The sequence below is a fragment of the Peromyscus californicus genome, unplaced genomic scaffold, assembly GCF_007827085.1.
Source record: "Peromyscus californicus insignis strain IS unplaced genomic scaffold, ASM782708v3 Scaffold_23__1_contigs__length_62951481, whole genome shotgun sequence".
NCBI lineage: Eukaryota > Metazoa > Chordata > Mammalia > Rodentia > Cricetidae > Peromyscus > Peromyscus californicus.
In genome coordinates this window covers 26,845,119-26,853,187 of record NW_026294534.1, presented here as the reverse complement: position 1 = coordinate 26,853,187, position 8,069 = coordinate 26,845,119, and positions in this window count along the sequence as shown.

Below are 8,069 nucleotides of genomic sequence, written 5' to 3'. Positions count from 1 at the left end.
GCAAAGTCATCAGCGATCTTGTATAACACCTTTACTGATCAAAGTAGGAAACTAATACTTAATTTTTTGTTACATTTATTTGTTTACTGTACGTGTCCGTATGTGTGTGTGCATGTGCTCTTTCATGCACGCCACGGTGGACTTGTGGGAGTCGGTTCTCTCCTTCTACCCAGTAGGTCTTCCGGATCAAACTCAGGTCGTCGTCAGGCATAGCGGAATGTACCTTTGCCCACTGAGCTCTCTCTTCGGACCCGGAGTCTAGTTTTGTTTTGTTTCTCCCATTAAGACCAATCTGTGCTGCCCAAATAGTCTTGGACATGTGGCCTTCTACTAAAATGTGGTCCAATTACCAATGGCTATAAACCTGTAGAAAATGAAAGGAAGGAAGAATTGTTAGCAAAAAACAAAAACCTGACTCATCTTCTCCCAGCAGCTAACAATAACCAATACCTCCTCAGCTAGGGGTGGGACTTTGTGCCCCAACTTCCTATGAATCAATCAATCTCTCTCTCTCTCTCTCTCTCTCTCTCTCTCTCTCTCTCTCTCTCTCTCTCTGACAGAGCTTGACTATGTAACTCTAGCTGGCCTGGTACTATATAGCTCAAACTGGCTTTGAATGAATTTAATTTTGATGTGTTGTTTTTATCTCTGTTTGATCTGCCCTCTGTAAAAAAAAAAAAAAAAAAAAAAAAAAAATAGGATTGTTTACTCCATAGAAAAAAGATGTCCCAGCTAGGTCATAGCCAGATGCAGCAACACATCCTTGTAGGCCCATCTAATCCAGGGGTTGAGACAAGAGGATTGCTTGATCCCCAGAGTTCAAGACCAACCAAGGCAACAGAGTAAGACCCCTGTCTCAAGGACAAGGACACACACACACTACATATATACACACATACGCTGTTGCCCTGTGCAATGTTGGAGTCTGAATCACCTGAGCTAACTTTTCACGTCTCTGAGCTCCTGGGTGATGACTGCTGATGAGCCATAGTTTAGAACTGAGAATTTTTCATGTGTTAAACACCCAAACACTCATCTTTAGGGACCAATTACCTAATTTAAGAAAAGACATGTACACACAATATTCAGCTGGCCCACAGTTCTGTGTAAACATTTTAGGACAATTTGTTGTTGCCTTGAAGAGTAGCTATAATAGTAACTTTATGCCAGGCACACTCTTCCTGTGTCTCTGGCAGGCACGTGCCTAAATGACACTCTGCAGCTGGTTGCTTAAGAAGGTGGTATACCAAATACCACCCAGGGATGGATGCATGGAGACAAAGAACGACAGATGTGAACTCCATGAGTCTAGGTCACTTACTGATCCCATAAACTGCTAAATCTGTATAATGAGACAGTAATGGTGCCTGGCTGGCCACCTTATGTGGGGGGCCCCAAAACAGCTTTTCCACACAGCTGCCATGACAGGCTAAGAGGCCCAGATACAGCTTCTGGCAGACCCCACCCAGTGGGGCCTGCCTCTAAGAGGAAATACCTGACATTCCAAACATTCCCTATACCCCTAGACAAACGTCAGTCAATCAGGGTCCTGAACCCTGGAAATCCCCTCACCCCAACCTTGCTATGATAAAAAAAAAAAATACCTACCCTGACGAGGCTCTGGGCTCTCTGCTCTCACTGCTGCATCAGATGGACAGAGAGACCAAATAATAAAAGCTCTTTGCTTTTACATGTGGGATTTAGTCTCTGTAGTGGTCTTTTGGGGGTTCCACAATCTGGGCATAACACTTTACTGGGAGGTGATGCCAATCAGTTCAAGTTAATATATATATGAACAGTACCAATATATGTATATTCAATACCACAATGAGTAGAACATCCAGAAAAATGAGGGTGAGCAAAAAATACTTATTGGCTCAAATAAAATGGCAGATTGTTTAAAAGCCCATAAAAAATAAGGCAAAGGTAATGCTCATGAGATAAAACTCACAAAGTTGAAATTGGACAGGAATGTAGAGATCTGAGGGGATCCTCTCAGATTAAACAAGCTGAGTTTCAGAGCGGTAAATGACTTAAGGATATATGGCCAGTAGAATTTATGTTATTATTAATAAGCTCTAATTTTTAAGACTTAATATGGAGTGATTCGAATGCATTTAAAGAAATCTCCCAGCTCTACTTAACACTATGGATCAGTAAGTAGACAAGTTTAGTGTATGGTGTTGCCACTTAATAGTGTTAAAGAAAAATCTGAGGTAAATTTAACAAAGTTTATTTGAGGAAGAAAGAGTTTACAGAGCCAGAGCATTCAGAACCAGAGTCCCAGGCACATAGATAAACCATGTTTATGACCAGAGAAAAGAAGCATACAGAAGCAATCTGATTGGCTGTGGTCAGCCTTGTATGAGCACAGTGTAATGAGGTACTTGCCTTATGTGGACATGGTCTGATCAGGTAGTAGTCTCTGATTGGCTGAAACTCAACTGCTGAGATTGAGAACAGTAGTATAGTAACTTAGTTTGCCTCCTAAGTTAGGTTGTCATCCGAGACATGAAGGAAGCAGCTTTAGCCCAAATTTTATCATCCGAGTACAAAAACGGGTATCTATTTCACATGAGCTAGTGACTTCGGGGGAACTTATTTAACCTCTCTCTGTCTCGTTTCTTCTTCTATAACATGAAGTTAATAAGAGTGACAGATTTCAAAGAGTGGTTATAATAGAAATTACTTAGATGCTTAGAACAGAGTTGTGACAGTTAATTTAGCTTGTCAGCTGGATTGGATTAACAAAAACCTAGGGCGTTAATGAGGCACACCTCTGAGTTTGTCTGGGAGAACATTTCCAGAGAAGATTAACTAACATGCATGTGGGCAGCAGCATCCCATGACCTAGAGTCTTGCATCGAATAAAATGGGGAAAAGGAGAAAGCCGGTAGAGAGCCAGCATCCCCCTTCATCTGCTTCCTGGTCCCCTGAGATGTGAGCCGGCGGCTGCCACGGGCCCTTGCCACTATGTGGCTGCCTACTGCCAAGCCCCCGCTGCCCTGACGCACTGCATCGCCTCAGACTGCAAAATATGCCTCTCCTCCTCTCGGTTGCTTTCTGACACGTGTTTAGTCACACCAACACGAGCAGTCATCAATCCAAGAGTCTGGTATTTGACAAGCTCCCAATGCCAGACTATACGCGGTCATCCTAATCCTAATCGAGGTTGTCTAGGGCAGAGATGAGTTGGGGAAGACGGGACACATTAGGATAAAGGGGCGTCATCCAAAGCAGTAAATGCTTCTCTCCCCACAGATCAAGCCTGAGCTGCTCGCTTCGGGGCATTTCTTCCGTGTTCGTGGAGGTGTCGGCTCACATCTTGAGCTCTTAAAATACATCTGAATACTGATGCAGAGCAGACGCCTATAGCTCGAGGCCTTCAGCAGGGCTCTCGGCAACTCAGAGGCAACAGCAGCTTCCTCTGGGTGTAGCTTAGGTAGTAAATTGTTCAGAAATATGAGGCAACCCCTGTCCTGAGATAAACGTTATCGATCAGTCCCCTTATCAATTCATTAGCCTCCTCTGCCCAGCTGGACCTGGCTTAAAGCGGGGACAAGCAAAGCTTTGTGCGGGGTGGGGGGGTGGGGGGTGGAGCTTTTGGTTTGTATAATCAGAGGTCTCCCAACCTCAGCAGCAGATGACAGCCACTGCTGACCTCGAAGATAGGTGAGGGTCCCTCGGAGACAATTGTCCCAGCCTTCCTTGGTGGACAGGGTGAAAGCAAGCCTCGCACAAAGGGACAACTGGGCTGTAACTGATCAATGGAATCGACCCAGCTGAAGAAATAACATGTCCAGCACAATAAGTGTGGTCAGCACAGGACACAGCAGTGTCCACAGGGCCGAAGGAGTCCTGTACACTCAGGTCTGCGCTTGAGCGGCAGCCTGGCTGCAGAATTCAAGTCCATTGATCCCTCCAGGTGTTACCCTTTGGTGGCGAGTGCAGCGTCGCCTTCTTCATTTGGTATTGCAGTCAGGCAGCCAACCAGCTGCCTCTGCTTGCTCTAATTCCAGCTCACCCGGCTGTCTTCTGATGATAATTTGACTTCCCACCTAGATTTCACCACAGGGAGAGAGTGTGCGCCAAGCAGAGTGTGTGTCTGATCTCTGGGCTGATTTTGCTTGTCCATATAAATTAATAAAATGGCGTTTTGATTTTCATATCCCTCTCTCACAAACTTGGTTAGCATGACCGAGGGCCCGGGAAACTGATCTTACCTTACTATGCTGACAAAACCAATTTTCTCTGTTTCTGAACCCGAAAAATTCAGGGCTAGACACTGGCCTATAGTTAAATCACCAAGGTAAATTCCATTTTGAAGCATCTGGCAGCCAGACAGCCTGCCTTCCCTCTATTTTCAATCAGACAGTCTTCTCCTGGCCCTTTTCTTTCAAGGTCAACACCATGTTCGATGCTCACTCAATGATTGATTCTATGGAGACAGACTTGGGGAATGGGGAACTTGTGTGGATCCAGAGCTATCCAACCAATGTTTTTATTTTTTCTTTCTTTTGTTTTGTTTGTTGTTGCTGTTTCGAAACAGGGTTTCTCTGTGTAGCTTTGTGTCTTTCCCGGAGCTCACTCTGTAGACCAGGCTAGCCTCAAACTCACAAAGATCCGCCTGCCTCTGCCTCCTGAGTGCTGGGACTAAAGGCGTGTACCACCACCGCCCAGCCCAACCAGTGTTTTGACATCAGTAAAAACACAATGGTAAGGAACGCATGATTTCAGCGCTTTACACATGTTCTCCATCCATTTGCTATGACAGGCTATCATAGACAGAGTAATTTATCATGAACAGAAACCTTCAGCCTGTACCTCAAGAGTCTGGAAGTCCAAAGTGGTGGAGGGCTACATTTGCTGTACCACAGTGGAGAGAGAGAGAGAGAGAGAGAGAGAGAGAGAGAGAGAGAGAGAGAGAGAGAGAGAGAGAGAGAGAAAGAGAGAAAGAGAGAGAGAGAGAGAGAGAGAGCATTCATGAAGACAGTCTTCATGAAAGGTCCCACTTCTTAATACTGTTACATTAAGATTTAAGTTCTCAACATACAAGCTTCGGGAGGAGACATTCAAGTTAGAGCATCCTTAGTCAGAAATTTGAAGTTATTATTCATTGATAACTTGAGCTTTCCTAGACTCCACTAGGACAGTTCAAACTAGGTTATATAATCATTAAACTCAATGATGCTGGCTGTGTGGCCTCTGTATCCAAGATCCTCCTGGGATGTCCAAAGAGTCCTCTGAGGAGATCTCATGGGGCTTCTCCTCTAGTCTGTTTTTAAAATGTAGCTTCTCAATGGTGGCTTTCAAAAGAGTCTGGCCTCTGTCACCATAGTTGCTTCTGGTGTTGAAGGATCCACGGATTCTTCTCCCAAAAGCACTGCCCTTAGAAGTTTGCAAAGCCGTTCTTTGGTACCTCTGGGTACCAAATAGCATGAGGTTCTCTCAAGGCATCCGTGATGGTTAACCTTGACTGTCAGCTTGATGAGGTTTAGAATAATCATGGAAACAGACATGTTGTAGAATATTATTTTAAGATGTGTTGCATTTGTTTAGGCTGTGGAACATTTGTTTAATGATGCAAAGATGTGTTGCCTTCTTTTATGTTGCACTTGTTCAACTCTGTGAAGCCGTGTTACTGTGACTGTCTAAAACCCCTGATGGTCTAATAAAGAGCTGAATGGCGAGGCAGGAGAAAGGACAGGTGGGGCTGGCAGGCAAAGAGAATAAACACAAGGAGAACTCTGGGAGGGAAAAGGATAAAGAGGAAGAGAATAAGGAGAAGAGGACTTCAGGGGCTAGCCACCCAGCCACCCAGCCACACAGCCAGACATGGAGTAAGAAGGAAAGAAAAGATATACAAAAATAGAGAAAGGTAAAAAGCCCAGAGGCAAACGATAGATGGGATAATTTAAAGTTAAAAAAAAAATGGCAAGAAACGAGCCAAGCTAAGGCTAGGCATTTATAATTAAGAATAAGCCTCCATGTGTGATTTATTTGGGAGTTAGGTGGCAGCCCCCACTAAAAGAGCAAAAAGTAAAAAAACAACCAACAACACAGACATTAATAAGGGATTATCTAGATCAAACTCACTGAGGTGGGAAAGTGAGTTTTTACTGACTATAATCATTCGCCACTTCCTGACTTCGACAATGATGTGACTGTCTACTTCCTGCTCTTGCTGCTATAGCTCTCTCGCTGTGATGGACTTTATCCCCCAGAACTGCAATACAAAATAAATCCTTCCATCCTTAAGTGGCTTCTGTCAGGTAGTTAGTTGCAACAAGACTAATAAATAACATATTATATTTGCACTCCCAGAGCCACATATTTATATTATAGTCCAAAAACGTACTAAAGGTGATACGGTCCTCCCCAGACCTGTGTAGCTCTGCCTGTGTCCAGAATGCCACAAAATTCCTCCAGAAGAAAGCTCTTTCATTCTGGGCTTTAGCCCCTCTCTGAAAGAGAGGGATCAAACCTAGAACTTGGGAACAGATTCTTAGGGTTCTCGGTATCTCCTGTGCCTTCTCCTGGTCTTGAGTATGCTGAGAAATTTTTTTTCTTAGAAATAATAGGTTATGCTATTTGCTCATGCAAATATGTGCCTGCATGCAGATACAGCATGCAGCACCTCAATCCAGACTCAAGGTGCAAACCCTCACGCTACACAGTCACAGCCAGAGTCTGAGCTACAGTGTAAAGACAACGAGAAAAGGGAGACAGCCCCTAGAAGCTTGAAACCATCAGAGTAGCAGAATTCATTCATAATCACCTGCAATAAAGTCATATATGTACCATAACGCAAAATGCTTGCGGTTTTGTTTTGTTTTGTTTGTTTGTTTTTTAAATTATGTCAAAATATAAAAGAACCTTATTTTAGCAGAAACCATGCAGTTAAGAAAACAGAACTGTGAAAATTCAGTTTCTCTGAAAAGCTTGCTAAGGGGTCTGTGATACGGCTCAACAGGTAAAGGGATTTGTGGGCAAGTGTGAGGCCACGGGTCACACTGCATCCACAGTCAGGAGGCTGAGAGAAATGGAGCCTGGCACTCCTTCTCTTTTCCTTTTTGGTAGGCCCGTGGGGTGGTGCCACATTCAGGGTGGGTAGTCTTTCTCCACTAAAAAATGCCCTCCCTAAAAAATGCCCTCCCAGACATGCCCGGCAGTGTACAATTCTAAATCCAATCAAGTTGACAGTGAAGATTCTCCAGCACCCCAAGGAAATCACAGTGGCGTCTTCTCTAACAGAAGTGAATAGAAATACAGTCCAGACGGTGCCATGAGGATTGTCAGCTGAAGCTGCTTTTGTATCGACCCTGTGGTTGCTTTCCTTGATGAGGAGAACGGGCTGGACGACACTGAAGAGTCATCTCAGTGTTTGTGGTGTGTTTTCCCAGTTTTTCTAAATGCGAACATGAGGGATTTAAAACAACCTACAGTTACTCTTTGAAGCCATACTTAGCCACAGAAAACACACATTTTCCACCCCCCTTTCCCAGGAAGTCTTGCATCGCAGCCTATTTGTTCTGTACCTATTATCTCTGTAATCAGGAAATTTTATTAGTATAGCAAATGCAAGTTGCAGGAAAATGCATGTGGCTACAGTATTCAGATGCCAGCATATAGATCAAGAAGAGCTATGTCTAAATAGCCAGTGTTTCTCATAGCTAGAAGCATTAGAACATATGGCATCTTGAAAAAGGAAGGCTCTGGAGGCTAGATGCCAACTCCTACAAGCAGTCAGATAGGCACCACTATGAATTGGTGGAGTGTCCCCCAAAGTCTGTGTCTTAGGTGTTGGTACCCAGGGTAGCAGCATTGAGAGGTGTTATGGACCATTTAAGAAGTGGAGCTTGGGGTAGAAGGAGAGAAGCAACCTTCGCAAACACACTGTGGCTTACAGAAACACACACACACACACACACACACACACACACACACACACACACACACACACAAATGGTAAATCTAATAATTAAAAAAAAATAGGCTTGTCTAGAGGAGGATGTAGATATGGCTTAGCAGCTAGGAACACAGGCTGCTCTTCCAGATGATCCTGGTTT